The sequence below is a fragment of the Anomaloglossus baeobatrachus genome, chromosome 10, assembly GCF_048569485.1.
Source record: "Anomaloglossus baeobatrachus isolate aAnoBae1 chromosome 10, aAnoBae1.hap1, whole genome shotgun sequence".
Lineage (NCBI taxonomy): Eukaryota > Metazoa > Chordata > Amphibia > Anura > Aromobatidae > Anomaloglossus > Anomaloglossus baeobatrachus.
Window position 1 is genome coordinate 163,585,233 of NC_134362.1, and position 15,386 is coordinate 163,600,618.

The window sequence follows — 15,386 nt, forward strand, 5'->3', positions numbered from 1 at the left end:
CAAGGCAATCTAAGGGCTGCAATTAACTCTGAAGGCGTCTCCCTCGTTAACCTGTAATCAATGAAGTAGTTAAAAGGTCTGGGGTTGATTATAGGTGTGTGGTTTTGCATTTGGAAGCTGTTGCTGTGACCAGACAACATGCGGTCTAAGGAACTCTCAATTGAGGTGAAGCAGAACATCCTGAGGCTGAAAAAAAAGAAAAAATCCATCAGAGAGATAGCAGACATGCTTGGAGTAGCAAAATCAACAGTCGGGTACATTCTGAGAAAAAAGGAATTGACTGGTGAGCTTGGGAACTCAAAAAGGCCTGGGCGTCCACGGATGACAACAGTGGTGGATGATCGCTGCATACTTTCTTTGGTGAAGAAGAACCCGTTCACAACATCAACTGAAGTCCAGAACACTCTCAGTGAAGTAGGTGTATCTGTCTCTAAGTCAACAGTAAAGAGAAGACTCCATGAAGGTAAATACAAAGGGTTTACATCTAGATGCAAACCATTCATCAATTCCAAAAATAGACAGGCCAGAGTTAAATTTGCTGAAAAACACCTCATGAAGCCAGCTCAGTTCTGGAAAAGTATTCTATGGACAGATGAGACCAAGATCAACCTGTACCAGAATGATGGGAAGAAAAAAGTTTGGAGAAGAAAGGGAACGGCACATGATCCAAGGCACACCACATCCTCTGTAAAACATGGTGGAGGCAACGTGATGGCATGGGCATGCATGGCTTTCAATGGCACTGGGTCACTTGTGTTTATTAATGACATAGCAGACAAGAGTAGCCGGATGAATTCGGAAGTGTACCGGGATATACTTTCAGCCCAGATTAAGCCAAATGCCGCAAAGTTGATCGGACGGCGCTTCATAGTACAGATGGACAATGACCCCAAGCATACAGCCAAAGCTACCCAGGAGTTCATGAGTGCAAAAAAGTGGAACATTCTGCAATGGCCAAGTCAATCACCAGATCTTAACCCAATTGAGCATGCATTTCACTTGCTCAAATCCAGACTTAAGACGGAAAGACCCACAAACAAGCAAGACCTGAAGGCTGCGACTGTAAAGGCCTGGCAAAGCATTAAGAAGGAGGAAACCCAGCGTTTGGTGATGTCCATGGGTTCCAGACTTAAGGCAGTGATTGCCTCCAAAGGATTCGCAACAAAATATTGAAAATAAAAATATTTTGTTTGGGTTTGGTTTATTTGTCCAATTACTTTTGACCTCCTAAAATGTGGAGTGTTTGTAAAGAAATGTGTACAATTCCTACAATTTCTATCAGATATTTTTGTTCAAACCTTCAAATTAAACGTTACAATCTGCACTTGAATTCTGTTGTAGAGGTTTCATTTCAAATCCAATGTGGTGGCATGCAGAGCCCAACTCGCGAAAATTGTGTCACTGTCCAAATATTTCTGGACCTAACTGTAGCGTGGCCGTGGAAAATTTCAGACACAGAGGTAAATTTGAGTGATTTTTATGTTGACTAGTGATGGGTGGACAGATACCCAGGTCGGCGAGACCAATCGGGTTTGAAAAAAAAAAAATTCCCACCCAAAATTGATCCCATATATCTGGCTGGATGCCGGTCCCTATATAAGTCTATGGGCACCAGAATCCAGCGTTTTATAATGGTGGTAGAAGGGATAGGGGGATTTTAGCAAGCGCATTATACTTAAGTCTTCCGTGCAGCTGTAACTCAACTTCTGTGGTCGTTCATTAACCTCATTCATATGCAGTGCTTCCCCCACCCACCTGGCAGTCTCTGATTGGTTGCAGTCAGATGCGCCCCCACCCTGTGTGACAGCGTGTCTGACTGCAACCAATCAGAGGCGCTGTGTGCATCTCTATTGGTGTAAAAATAATTAAATAAAAAAACTGGGATAGGGCCCTCCCATAATATGATATCAAGCACAGATAAAGCATATGGCTACAGGCTACAGCCCCCAGCCGTGCGCTTATTTTCGCTGTGCATCAAATAAGATGGATCACATGAGGCTTTTTAAAAATTATTTAAATAAATCATTTGAAAAAATGGCGTGTGGTCCCCCTAATTTTTGCCATGCCAGGGCAATTGGGATGAGGGAGGTAAATTTCTGGGAATGTAGCATCTAATGGATGTGGCAATCTTTATGTGGCTGCAGGCTGCTATTCTAAAGTTTGTGGGGCCCAATAAGCATGGGTCTCCCCAGCTTAAGAATACCTGCTCCCAGCTGTCAGTTTTATCATGGCTGGGTATCAAAATTGAATGGGGGGAGACTGCACACCATTTTTTTAATATTAATTAGTTAAATCATTTTGAAGAAAGCCGCATGCGTTCCCACTTATTTTGCAGCCAAGATAAGTGCTCTGCTGGGGGCTACAGCGTGTAGCTGTAAGCTTTATTTATGTTGAGTGTCATAATTCTGGGGGACCCTACGCCAATTTTTTTTTTATTTTTACACCAGCAGTGACATACACACAGTGCCTCTGATTGAAAGCAGTCAGGCACACTGTCACACATGGTGAAGGCACGTCTGATGGCAACCAATCAGGTCCACCCATCACAATTGTCGACGCATTTCTGGAAGAAATTTCATCATCATGTGATATGGGATTTTTGTCCTGAAGTTGGAGATATTGCTCCCTTGAAATGTGTCAACAATAAAAAACACTCAAATTAACCTTTCATTCTGGAATTTTCCATGGCTGCGCAGCGTTGTCCCGTCTCTGCTTCCATAAGAACTACTACCCAGAGGGATGCTGCAGCAGCAGTCATCTATGCCTTTTCAGTAGTTGTGGCACCTCACTCCTACCCCAGGTGAATCTGTTTGTCCTTCCACGGATTTCTATCACCCCCAGATAAGACTCTATCTCTGCTACTTTTTTTTCCGGTATTCAATTTCTAACATACGTATTTTAAAAAAAAATATTTTTGCAATATTTTATTTATTTTTTTCATAATGATGTAAAAAAAAATAAATAAAAAAATAGGGTAGAAAAAAGTTTATTCTACCTGGTTTTCATCAAGATTCTATAATATTTCTGTCATTGTTGGACTATGTCACCCATACACATTGAATTCAACTTAACTGTCCATTACTGTCCCCTTAATTTTCCCTGCTGCACAGATGGCCAGGGTCCAAAGCCCCCATCGCTTGAATAGAATTGTGATCTTAATGTCCACATGGACTTACTTCTTTCCCGTTTCTGTTCTCATTACCGCTTGACTTGCTGCTTTTGTTATGTATGAGCGAACAGGAGCAGTCAGAACAAATTTAGGGAGCTACAGGGAAAAAGTGGTATTTGGGAATAAAATGTAACCAAGGACACACACTGAGGTTACATGAGAGATAGAATCCCTTCAATGTCAAGAGAAACACAGAAAAATTGAATATTCTATGTAAGAACAAAGACAAAATATTTACTTATTTAGTTTTGAAATCGGCAGTAAATTTTGTCTCTGAAAATTAGTAATGCTCCCATTGTATTGAACTTGTTAATAACCTTAAAAGATTTGTGTAACTACATATTCTGACCATAAAAAAAAACATTAAAAAAATCAACCTTTTTTATGAAATTGATTTTTTTTATTGGGGAACATTTTGATATAAATAATGAAAAAAAAAGAACAAACAACTTATTAAAATATTGTACATTCTATCAACCATATTTTTTTTTATATTTTCAGATCAGTAAAAGCTTGAAAATATTTTTTTTCTCTTTAAAGGGGTTGATACCTACAAGATCATTGCAGGTTAAATAGCTGACACACCATCAATTACCAACATAATGTAGGTATTAAGACAGGTCATTATTATCTAAGACTAATGCCCCCTTCACGCGTCAGTGATTCTGGTACGTATGTTGCAGTTTTTATATGCACCAGGATCATGGATGTACACAGACCCATTAAAATAAATGGGTTGCGCAAATGTGGCACCCCAGTGGTCATGGGAGCCACAGTAGCGTTGCTCTCCTTCCAGAGGTGATACAATGCTTGGAAGCAATGAGGAGGTCTCCATGCTCGGTAAATCTACATACAACACTTCCTAACTCAGGTCTGAAGGGGGAGCTCAAGACCTGGTTTAGGGAGAGCTTCCCTATGCATTCTGCTCTGGTGATGGGTTAGAACACAAAAGCACACACCAAAAATGAAACTAACAGAACAGTTTAGGAGAGCAGTGCATGCTGTCGCTGAGGAGAGCTGTGTGATATAGCCCTCTCAGGACCTAGCGCAGGAACAGGGCACCGGGGCCCTAGGCTGTATCTGTGCTTTAGCCCCATCAGTAAAACCCGCAAGGTAGGCGATTATACATCCCCTGGTCCAAAGAAAGCTCAAAGGTTCAGCAGCACAATACAACCCAGGACCGCAGCTAAGCAGATGGTGCCCCAGACAGGCTTGCGCTGCCCGTCATAAGGGAAGGACAGACAATGACAACTTGAAAAAGAGTCCCTGTAGGGCTCCAAGCCACAGAGACCCGTACACTAAAGCGCTACAAGGAAGACCTCCAACCACCGCTAATACAGCCGCACACCACAAGTGGCGTCACAAACAACTACTCCCATCATCCCCATCCCCATCTTTATTGACACCGCCGGGGTCACAGAACTGGGCAGGGCCACAGTTGCGACCCAGGAGAAGAACCGAGGCCCGGTGAGGGGTAACCTCTGAACTTGTGGGCACGTCACTCACATCCGTGTTTTTTCACTGACCGTGTGTCTGTGTGGCACACATGCATGTCCGTGAGTTCCGCATGGAGACAAGTCCATTTTTCTGAGAACATTGATGTCACACGGACCATACAGTGGTGTGATCGGTGTAACTCGTACCAGAAAAAACACATACATTTAAAATAAAAAGCTTTTTAAACTCACTCATCTCCAGCGATGCTGTCTTTAGCCACTGCTGTCTCCTGCTTCCAGGCTAGCTAATTATGCTTATGCATATGCACTGCACCGTGGACCTGGAAGTTCCAGCAGCGGTGAGACAGCAGTGACCAGAGACAGCATCAAGGAAGACTTCATCACCATGGAGAGCAGTGGACAGGTTAGTATAAGTGCCTGATCTCCATGTACTATCATGAATAACACATGGTGATCACACGTGTGCTAAAATCACGGCACACGGAGGAATATATGCATCTTTATCATGTCAGTGAAAAACATGTGTGGTTTTCACTGACGTGAAGGGAGCCTACGTCATTAATCCCATTACCACCCGGCAATTTTCCGCTTTTTGTTTTTTTATTCTCCTTTTCTTCCAAGACCCATAATTTTTTAACTTTTCAGCAATATTGCCATTTAAGGGATTATTTTTGCGGGACGAGTTATACTTTTGAATTACACCATTCATTCTGTCCCATATTGTATTGGAAAATGGGAAAAAAATTCCAAGTGTGGAGAAATTGCACAAAAAAGTACAATTGCATGTTTTTTTTATTTACCATTTTCAATATATGGTAAAACTGACCAGGCATTATGATTCCTCAGGTCGGTACGAGTTCATAGATACCAAACATGTATAGTTTTACTTTTATCTAAGTTGTAAAAAAAAAAATCTGAAATTTGTTAAAAAAACGTAATTGCGTTTTTATCTCCATTTTCCAAGACTCCTAGTTTTCTCATTTTTCAAGATCTGGGGCTCAGTTATGGCTTATTTTTTGTGTGTCTTGAGCTGACAATTTTAATGATGCAATTTTTTTGTAGATGCGATGTTTTAATCACCTTTTATTGCATTTTATTGCAATGTTGCGGTGACCAAAAAAATGTAATTCTGGTCTTTTGATTTTTATTTCTCGCTATGCCATGTACCAATCAGAATATTTGATTTTATATTGTTATAGATCGGGCATTTATGAACTTGGTGATACCAAATATGTGTATTTTTTATTTTTTTGTATTGTTTTATTTTCAATGGGGCAAAAGGGGGTTGATTTGAACTTTTCAATTTTTTAATATTTTTGAAAACTTTTTAAAAACTTTTTATTGATTTTACTTGTTTCCTTAGGGGACTTGAAGCTGATGTGCTGCGACTACTTCCACTATTCAGAGAGATACTTCATCATCGCTCGATATAGCAGAAATGCTGATCTCCTGTGAATGCCGACTCTCTGCTGACATTCACAGGAAATGACCGCAGTAGGGATTATCATTTGAGCCTCGGCTGTCAAAATAACCCATCGACACCCCATGACCGCTGTTATGATCAGTGACCGAGGAGGATCAGAAAAGGGACAAAAATGCGGAAACACAAAAAGTAACCAGAGTGGCAGGTACCTTAATGGACTGCAGACCTAATAGTGACACACAACTAGAAATAGCCGTGGGGCGTGCCCATGATGACCTACACGCCTCAACAAAGCCGGAGAATTAAATAATCCTACAGAGAGAAATATTAGAATAGCTAATCTGCCTCGGTGCAGTTCCCAAAGATATAGATAGCCCCCCCACATGTAAAGACTATGGTGATATAAGAAAACACAACACACAGCTAGAGAAAAGATTCAGCAAAGATGAGGCCCAATCTATCTGTATAGGAAAGGACAGAAAGAGCAATGTCTGCAGCCGCACAAACCCTAATAAATCTCAGCACGCCTGATATGAAACAATGCCCTGAGCCCACACAGGCTCACCCCCACTAAATCAGGACTCTGGTGTTACTGGGATCCAAAAAACACTAAAATAGTTGAGGGACTGAATTTAATACCAAGCATGACAAAACACAATACATAGCAGCACATATAGCTAGTTATACAGACACTCCCAGCAGGGAATGATCTAAAGGCTGCTTTACACATAGCAACATCGTTAGAGATGTCGCTCATGAAAGTACCCACCCCCATCGTTTGTGCATCATGGGCAAATAGCTGCCCATGGCGCACAATATCGCTAACACCTGTCACACATACTTACTTTCCTAGCGACGTCGCTGTGGGCGGCGAACAACATCTTCGTTAAGGTGGAGGTTCGTGCGCCATCACAGGGACATCACACAGCGGCCAATCAATAGAAGTGGATGGGCGGTGACCAGCTGCATTAATGACACTCCTACCTCATTACCGGAAGACGCAGGTAAGCTGCTGTTCGTCGTTCCCGGGGTGTCACAAGTAGCGATGTGTGCTGCCTCAGGAATGACGAACAACCTACGTCCACAATGACCAACGAGATTTTGAAAATGAATGACGTATCAACGATCAACGATTAGGTGAGTATGTTTGATCGTTTACACTCGCTCGGAGCTGTTACACGCAATGATGTCGCTAACAATGCCGGATGTGCGTCACGAATTCCGTGACCCCGACGACATATCATTAGATATGTCGTTGCGTGTAAAGCCCCCTTTACTCCACCAAGAACTCCACACAGGAAAAATCAGGAATCAAGCATTAGTATCAAAATAGAAAAAACTACAAGAAAGTGAAAACAATAAGCAGGGGTACAAAGACCAACTTATCTGAGAGGAGTTCTGGTAGAGAGAAGGGCTGGTTACAGAATGTCCTTAGCACACAGGAGACCATTGAGCACCCGCAAGTAACATGATAAAACTACTCAGTTATATAGTCCCAATCTGAATAACCTGATTGCCAGTCCTCCACAGGTGTCTGGCTCTCATTCCACAAATTAACTGCACCACCAACACTGACCACAAGAGGGAGCCCAAAACTGAAAAATGTACAGACAACAGACCGCATCACAAGATTGCCAATGGCGGCGGGGAACGGCACAATCTCCATTGGCCCATGTTGCATCACGCTGTTGGAGTTTGACAACAAAATCTAACTAGTTAACAGGCTCAGATGAATCTGAGATCCACCTGCTCCTGTTAGCTGTGCATTTCAGCTGATCAGATCATGTGATGACTTCAGCAGATCACTTGACTCCCTTCCTGCAACAGCCAGCAGAACAGCCACTGTTATAAGTGATGAGCATTTCTGGTGATCACAGCTGTGTAACTGTGATCAACAGAAATGAATGAGTGATCAGACTGCTGATCCTTATAGTCCCCTAGGGGGACTAGAAAGATAAAAAAAAGTTTCAAAAAATTAAAAACATAACAGCTAAAAGTTCAAATCACTCCCCTTGAAAATTAAAGCGTTAAAAAAATTAAAAAAATGCACACATTTGGCATCGCAGAGTTCAGAAATGCCCGATCTATCAAAATATAAAATCAAATTAATCTGATTGTCAAATTGTGTAAAAAAATTCCAAACGCCAAAATTACTTTTTTTTGGTCGACTCAAATTTTGCACAAAATGCAATATCAGGCGATCAAAACATAAAAAATAGTTCCATTAAAAACGTTAGCTCGAGACTCAAAAAATTAGCCATCACTGAGCCATAGATCCCACTATGTGCCCCTTTTTGGGACAAACGTCTGAATTTTTTTTAACCCCTTAGATGAAAATAAACCTATACATGTTTGGTGTCCATGAACTCATACCAACATGAGGCATCATACTGACAAATCAAGGTCAATAAAATATCCCAAAAACTACCGTGCAATTGCACTTTTTTTGCAATTTTTCCACATTTGTAATTTTTTGACGTTTTCCAGTACACTATTTGGTAAAACTTACAGTTTCATTTAAACCTAGAACTCGTTCCACAAAGAACTTATATGGCCTTATATGGCAAGATAGACGGAAAAATAAAAAAGTTACGGCTCTCAGAAGAGGGGGAGCTAAAAAAGCTGAAAAATGGAAAATTGCCCGACCGTGGAGGGGATAAGAAAATGTGGATTTCTATGAAATAAGATATCGGATCATAGATATCAAAGTATCACTTTATTTAAATTTCTATGACCTACATGCTCATATGAACAGCTTAGGAGGGTTCATCCTAGTGACAGATTCCCTTTAAGTATAGGTACCTGGTCAAAAATGTTACTTGGCTTATTTAAATAACAATGACCTTGGGTGGCTTAAGCTGGTGTCACACTAAGCGACAGCGACAACGACGTCGCTGTTACGTCACCATTTTCGGTGACGTAACAGCGACCTTGTAAGTCGCTGTTATGATCGCTGCTTAGCTGTCAAACACAGCAGAAGCAGCGATCATAACGTCGCTGTGCTACATGTGCAGAGAGCAGGGAGCCGCGCTTAGCGCTGGCTCCTTGCTCTCCTAGGTACAGTACTCATCGGGTTAATTAACCCGATGTGTGCTGCAGCTACATGTCACAGTGCAGAGAGCAAGGAGCCGCGCGCACTGCTTAGCGCTGGCTCCTTGCTCTCCTTGCTACAGTATACATCGGGTTAATTACCCGATGCATACTGCAGCCACATGTCACAGTGCAGGAGCCGGCACTGGCAGCAAGAGCGGAGGCCGGTAACCAGCGTAAACATCGGGTAACTAGGGAAAGGTCTTCCCTTGGTTACCCGATGTTTACGCTGGTTACAGCTTACCGCAGCTGCCAGTGCCGGCTCCTGATCGCTTCATTTCATCGCTCTCTCGCTGTCACACACAGCGATGTGTGTGTTACAGCGGGAGAGTGACGACCAAAAAATGAAGCTGGACATTCAGCAACGACCGGCGACCTCACAGCAGGGGCCAGGTCGTTGCTGGATGTCACACACAGCGACAGCGACGGGACGTCGCTGCAACGTCACAGAAAATGGTGACGTAGCAGCGACGTCGTTGTCGTCGTCGTTATGTGTGACACCAGCTTTAGTAAAGTCCTGGAAAGATCTAGGTATCAATGTCTTAGATAATGACCTCTCTTAATTCAGGGTTAGTATTGATAAGGTGCATAGCAGGGGAGCAAATAGTTGTCATTATGACTACAAGTCTGCATGTTTAATTTTCAAATATTTTGATACATCCTAGTTGACCAGTATTTAATTTCTTTCGAGGTTTACTTGGTTACATTTTAATTTTGTACTTTTCCTTATCATCTATTTATTTGTAATCACATCGTTGCGCTGTGTTGTTTTTACTCTCTATTTTGCATGAATAAATATAAAATTACTGATTGATTTTGTGTGATTATTTATTTTACTGGCGTATTTTGCATACTTGGTATTGACACCTATAAAGTTACTGAATGTAATTGGTTATTTGAGATTTGGATATCATCTAATCAGTAATGTTGTTATCTTATTCCTGTATAATCTGCAGCCTGATGATGGCTGGTAAGAATGACTTCCATCATCTCCTTACCATTTTAAGGACATTTAGGGAGTTGTTGGTTCATGCAATAAAAATATATATTGGGCTGACCTGACATTGTAGCTGATCACTACTGTTTTGCTCTTGAAGTCAAGTACTGAAGGTGGTTCTTGTGCAATTTTCCAGTACTAATGGTTCTGATAATGAATAAATCACCAAACCTTCATCACTACATAAATACATCACTAAAACCACTATTACTACTTGAATATGACACCAGAACCACAATAAGTACATGAATACAGCAACAGAATCACCAACCATTTTGTTGCAAGCTGTATTTGTCTTAAGCCTGATTTACACCTTACGATATCACATACGATATCGTATGCGATCGTACCTGCCCCCATCATATGTGCGGCACGTTCAATTTGTTGACCGTGTCACACAAACGATTATTTCCCGTCACACGAACTTAGCCTTCAATACGACCTCGATGTGGGCGGCGAACATCCATTTCCTGGAGTGGGAGGGACATTCGGCGTCACAGCGACGTCACGCGGCAGCCGGCCAATAGAAGCGGAGGGGCGGAGATAAGTGGGACATAAACATCCCGCCCACCTCCTTCCTTCCGCATTGCCAGCGGAGCCGCGGGACGCAAGTAAGATCTGTTCATCATTCCCGGGGTGTCACACACTGCGATGTGTGGTACCTCGGAAACATTGAACAACCCGACGTGCAATTTTAAGGAAATGAATGACGTGCATGCGATGAACGGTTTTATGTCTAATCGCAATCGCATGTAGCTTTCACACGCTACAACACCACTAACGATGCCGGATGTGCGTCACTTACGACGTGACCCCGTGGACACATCGTTAGATTTGTTGTAGCGTCTAAAGCCCGATTTATAACAGACTCAAGCACTATCAGAGGTATCCCTTTTTTATAATGGAGTCTGTTGGTTTTCATTAAGGTGTCAATCAAATATTGGATATTTTAATTGAAACCAAACAAACCCTTTATAGTTAACCTATATTCGTTTCCATAACTATCGCTATTTATCTCTGGTTTTGTGTTGACAGTGAATAATTCCTATATTGAACTGTGAAATCACATACCCTATTTAGCAACACCCTTAAAGCACACCCCTTTTTACTTTGGCTAGTATTGTTTGGTGAAAAAGGTAACAATTTTAGTGGAAATGGTCGTCTGATCCATCTGTGGTGGTGGAGTTGAGTGAAAAATGCATTTAGGGCTCTTGCTACTTTCCTGGGGAGGGAAGTGACATTGGTCTCATCTGTCTAGAACATCAAAGTACTTCAAAGTACACAATATTCAGTGTGCCGGGAGGTTCAGCATCAGCATTGCTAATAGTCCAGAAATTCCATGACAGTTCATAAAATAATAATGTTTTGGGCCACCCTTAGCTGCAAGAACAGAAAGCATTTGCGATAACTGGTCTTTTACAATGTTCTTGAGGAATTTTGGCCTACTCATCTTTGTAGAATTGTAGCAATTCAGCCACATTGGAGGGTTTTGAAGCATGAATCGCCTTTTTAAGGTCATGCCACAGTATCTCAATCGCATTAAGGTCACTCCAAAGTATTAATTTTGTTGCTACATAACCCAAGTGTGCTTCAGCTTGCGGGCAGGAACAGATGACCGGACATTCTCCTTGAGGACTTTTTGGTAGACAGCAGAATTCATGATTCGATTTACCACAGCCTTCCAGACTCTGGAACAGCAAAACAGACCCACACCATCACACGACCACCACAATATTTTACTGTTATTATGTTTTTTTTCTGAAATGCTGTTACTTCTATGCCAGCTGTAGTTGGATATACACCTTCTTAAAAGTTTAACTTTTGTCTCATCAGTCTACAGAGTACTCTCCCAAATGTCTTGGGGATCGTCAAGATGCTCCTGGAAAAATGAAACAAGCCTTTATGTTCTTTTAGCTCAGCAGTGGTTGTTGTTTTGGAACTGCAGATGATATTTGCCCAGTCTCTTTCTTATGGTGGAGTCATGAACACTGACCTTAAATGAAGCAAGTGAGACGTGCAGTTCTTTGGATTTTGTTGTGGGGTCTATTGTGACCTCTTTGATAAGTCATTGCTGCGCTCTTGGGGTAATTTAGGTCTGCTGGACACTCCTTGGAAGGTTCACCACAGATCAATGTTTTCACCAATTGTGGATAATGGCCCTCACTGTGGTTTGCTGGAGTCCCAAAGCTTTATAGATGGCTCTATAACATTCTCCAGACTGATAGATCTCAATTACTTTGTTTCTCATTTGTTTCTGAATTTCTTTGGATCGCAGCATGATGTTTAGCTTTTGAAGATCTTTTGTTCTGCTTCACTTTGTCAGGCAGGTCCTATTTAAGTTAATTCTTGAAGTACAGAAGTGGCAATAATCAGGCTTGGGTGAGGCTATGTTTTAGGAGGAGGCAATAACTTATTCTCACAGGGCCCTGTAGGTTTGGATTTTTCCCCCTAATAATAAACATCTCCATTTATAAACTGCATTTGTGTTTACTTGTCTTATCTTTGACTAATATTTAGATTTTTTTGGGTGATCTAAAACATTTTTAGTATGACAAACAGAATAAGAAATCAGGAAGGGGGAAAACACTATTTCACACTACTGTATGCCTCTTTTAATGCATCCATTATTTCACTAGCTTTGGCAGCAGCTGCCTAACACTGGTTACTAAAGTTGAGTTTGCAGTACACTCATAAAAACAAGAATTTTTCAGTAACGGTTTTACTCAGTGCTTAAATTTAATATATCATTATACATTTTAGTTCCTCTGCCCAAGTGCATAACCTTACATTTATCTAAGTTAAATTTCAATTGCAATTTCTCAATCCAAGCCTTCAGCTTACAAAAATCCTTTTGTAATAGTAATTTATCCTCCTCTGTGTTGATTACCCTGCAGAGTTTAGTATCATCTGCAAATATTGAAATTCTACTTTGTATGCTCCCTACAAGGTCATTAAAAATTATGTTGCAAAAGAAGAAGGCCCAATACTGACCCCTGTGGTACCCCACTGTTAACTATGACACAAGCTAAGTGTGTTCTATTAATAACCACCTTTTTTTCCTATCACTGAGACAGTTCTTAACCCAGGCACACATATTTTTCCCCACTCCCACTATTCTCATTCTATGTACTAACTTTTTGTGAGGCACTGTATGAAATGCTTTTGAAAAGTCCGTATATACAATATCCACTGCATTTCTCTGGTCCAGTCTGGGATGTAACTGGTATGCCATCCGAGCCTGGGGATTTATCTACTTTCGTGATTTTGTAAGTCTAAGTAAGCCTTAGTTGCGGTTCCATAAGGAAGCGTCCAAGCACATCAAAGAAACCAGACATCCATAAAATAAAGCAGACACCACCAAAAGAAAGCAGGAAGCACTCTCCCCAACCCCCTCAAAAAAATTGCTCACCAGACCTCAAACAATTACAGTTGGCAAGTGCCAATGGTGGATAGGCTCTGACATAGAGATGTCCATCGATGTCCGGTCCCTTGCCATTCCAACTGTATTGCACTGCAGCTCTCACAAAGAGATCGGGTACCAGTATCCCTCTGTGCAGGTGATACTGCTTCCAGTCACTAGAGGGAGCCAACCGCTGTAGAACGTGCAGATTTGTATATGAGTGTCCATTCACTTGTCAACACTAATTGTTAGGAATATAGTAAGTGCGATTCTTTTAGGGGGTGTCTGCTTTCTATTCAGGGTAGACTTACAGTAGTAGTACATAGAGAATTATATATTTAAACAGGTCATTTAACCCTTTCTAAATATGATATGTACCTGCCACTATAGGACGGGTTCTCCACCATGAGAATAGCGGATCAGATAAGAAAATGTGCATGTGAACCAGTAATAGGATTAACATATAATATGAATGTTCCAGAATGTGATGACATGATTATAGTTGAATAAATATTGATATTTTTTTTGTTTAAAATAAATGTGGATTGTTATTCACTGGAAAATATAAGAAATCCTCTGAAAATAAGCCCTAGTGCATCTTTCGAAACAAAAAATAATATAAAACCCTGTCTTATTTTAGGTGAAACACCGTATTGTTCACAAGTCCTCTTCAGGATGCTTATAAACATGTCCCATTTGATTTGTGTGCTTTTACTTCTCAGGACATTGTCCCAGTTTATGGCACTAAGTTCATCTTTATGCCATGGAATTTTGCCTTCTTGAAGTTTAGTGTCTTTGCAGCCCTTCTACTGTCCATCTTATTAAAGGATACATGAAAACTTTTTATTCTGTGATCACTATTACCCAAGTGATCCCCAACCCATATATTTGATATGCGATACTACCTATTTGTTAGTATTAAGGGGTCTTTACATGCAGCGATATTGCTAGCGAGTGTACCCGCCCCCGTCGTTTGTGCGTCATGGGCAAATCGGTGCTCGTGGCACACAATATCGTTAGGAGCCATCACACGGACTTACCTGTCTAGCAACGTCGCTGTGGCCGGCGAACCACTTTCTTTCTAAGGGGGCGGTTCGTGCGGCATCACAGCGGCGTCACTAAGCGGCCGCCCAATAGAAGCGGAGGGGCGGAGATGAGCGGCTGTAACATCCCACCCACCTCCTTCCTTCCTCATTGCCGGCGGCCGCAGGTAAGCTGTAGTTCGTCATTCCCGAGGTGTCACACATAGCGATGTGTGCTGCCTCGGGAACGATGAACAACCTGGGTCCTCAACAATCAGCGATTTTTTTGAAAATGAACGTCGTGTCAACGAGGGACGATTTGGTGAGTATTTTCCATCGTTAACGGCCGCTCGTTGCTGTCACACGCAACGACGTCACTAACGATGCCGGATGTGCATCATGGAATCTGTGACCCCGGCGATATATCGTTAGATACGTCGTTGCTTGTAACGGGGCCTTTAGGTGTACCAGTTTCCCCTTCTTCTGTGGGTCTTTAACTAGTTGTGAAAGGTAATTGTCCTCCATTGTTGTCAAAAACCTGTTTCCTTTCCTGGATCTGTAGGTTTTTGCACACCAATTTATACCAATGGTAGACAGTGGGAAGCTGAAGCCAAAAAATTGGCCAGCTTCAGTCATGACTGCAACAAGGGCAGCCGATGGACCACAGGTTGTTCACCAATGCCATAAACTATTACTATTACTCTTATTTTACATTTTAAGTCTATTTAGAGAAAGTCTATTTGGAGTTCTAACTTTTCATCATTTTAATGAATTGAGAATTGAAATTCATTTTTTTTTTCAACGTTTCATTTTAAAATTAATTCCCAG